Raw genomic sequence first — 2,500 nt, forward strand, 5'->3', positions numbered from 1 at the left:
GCGAGGACCTACTTTGGCCGCACGGCGCCGCGCGCAGGGTGCGCCGGCGCGCAGCTGCGACGCCTGCCGCGTCCGTCGGCCGGCGCGCCTGCCACTGGCCGCCCCCACCAGCCGGCTGTAGCGCGTGCGCCCACGCACCGCGCGGCCAGCACGCCGGGAGGCGCCCCCTCACCGGCCGGGGACGGTCCCACCCAGCCACCGCCGCGTATCGCTTCACACCCAGATGCCGTTCAGTTTCGTCGGCATGGTGGGTATCGCTGGAACAACCGGTTAGTACCTCAACCTATCGTCGCCATCACCGATTCACCCCTAGCGAGAACAACCGCACCACAACAGGTTACCATTTGTTCATTTGCGTAACTTCACCAGAAAACGCAGGCGTCCATCGCCATTTGCAACTTCAACGATTATTGCATGCCTGTGTCAGGTGTCACGCCACACTACGTCTGCCCACATACACGCAACAAAATGTGCACGCCTAGACAATACGTGGAAGGTGGCCCCCGTACGTATGCGATGTCCATTGCTCGAACGACTGTCAACCGGCCTCTGTAGCATGTCGCAGATATGGAACGCGGTGCACCATGCCATCACGGTGTGTGAGGAGAGACGACTAGGTCCGAATACATCAACAGACAGCTCATGCTGATCGCCATCCACGGCGTCCGTTCCTCCCACACGTCTCTATGGCGTACCACACTGCAATCCAGCTCTCATAGGGAGACGACACGTAGCTGCGTGCACAATATTTGCACTGTATGGTCCGCCGTTTTTGGGCGCAGTCGTTGTGCGGTCACACATGTGCCACGATGTATCATTCAGTACATAAGGACGAATGTGCAGTACAGATTGTGGTTCACGCGTACGACATCAGCGGACAGTTGACACAGGCCGCAACACAACGTAGCCTGAGTACGTCGCATGCGAAGGGCATTGAACATGCAAACTTCTCACCAACCAGCTTGCGAAGGCAGGGGGCAAGGTGGGGACGTGGGGAGGGGCGGCATGTACGTCCTGCTGCCATCCACATTACAGTGTACAGCAGGAGCATGTGGAAAGTGAGCAAGACTTGCAAGGTGTTTAACATGAAGCGATACACAGGGGTGCGGGCAGTGCGAGTAGCGAACTATATTGCGAGGGTTGCGGGTGGGCAACACTACAGTAATTGAACGAGTCGTATAACAATTACAGAGCAGGTTTAGGCGACAACGTGGGTTACGTTAAGGCGACAACATGGGTTAGGTTAAGGCACAACATGGGTTAGGTTAAGGCACAACATGGGTTAGGTTAAGGCACAACATGGGTTAGGTTAAGGCACAACATGGGTTAGGTTAAGGCACAACATGGGTTAGGTTAAGGCACAACATGGGTTAGGTTAAGGCACAACATGGGTTAGGTTAAGGCACAACATGGGTTAGGTTGAGGCACAACATGGGTTAGGTTAAGGCACAACATGGGTTAGGTTGAGGCACAACATGGGTTAGGTTGAGGCACAACATGGGTTAGGTTGAGGCACAACATGGGTTAGGTTAAGGTACAACATGGGTTAGGTTAAGGTACAACATGGGTTAGGTTAAGGTACAACATGGGTTAGGTTAAGGTACAACATGGGTTAGGTTAAGGTACAACATGGGTTAGGTTAAGGTACAACATGGGTTAGGTTAAGGTACAACATAGGTTAGGTTAAGGTACAACATAGGTTAGGTTAAGGTACAACATAGGTTAGGTTAAGGTACAACATAGGTTAGGTTAAGGTACAACATAGGTTAGGTTAAGGTACAACATAGGTTAGGTTAAGGTACAACATAGGTTAGGTTAGGTTAGGTTAGGTTACACGTTGTTGTACGGAAAGGTGTAGGGGGGGGGGGGGGGCGGGGGCGGCAGGTTCGTTGATAGTGATTATAGTAAGTGAATGCTTGTGACATGATCAGATTTGTCACGTCAGGATGCACCTTTGGCTTATTAGAGGCGGCGCTCCAATTCTATGCTTGTGTGAGACCTGTGTCTTTGACTCATGTCATTGTTTGTGCGCTGTGACAGGAGGTACTATTGTGATGTTGGGTGCACCGTTGTATAGGACATGTGTGGGTGTTGGTGCCTGGTCTGCGCAATGGTGGATGTCGAAAGGCTGGGATATTGTATTTTCCGCACGGACCTCCTGGTCTGGTTGTGATAGTGTGGATTGTGTAATGTGGCGGAGAAGATGCACTGGATGTTGTTCCATGCTGGTGCTTACATATTGTATGTGCGCCTGTTAGAAGCAGAGAGTGGTGCGTGATCAGAGTGTCTGGCTGACGTGTGGTTCCCATTTTGGGCAGACTCTTTCAGCATGTATACGGACAGTTGTGTATATTTGCTGTAGTTTGATGGCTCTGCATTGATTACTAATCAGCGCCGTGTGTACGGGTAATCTGGTTCCAGTCCAAAATGTTCCATCTGTGTACATTAGTGACAAAGACTCCCCCCATGCAGTGGGGCTCGGTCTGTTATAACTCTTCCG

This window comes from Schistocerca piceifrons, unplaced genomic scaffold, assembly GCF_021461385.2.
Source record: "Schistocerca piceifrons isolate TAMUIC-IGC-003096 unplaced genomic scaffold, iqSchPice1.1 HiC_scaffold_936, whole genome shotgun sequence".
NCBI lineage: Eukaryota > Metazoa > Arthropoda > Insecta > Orthoptera > Acrididae > Schistocerca > Schistocerca piceifrons.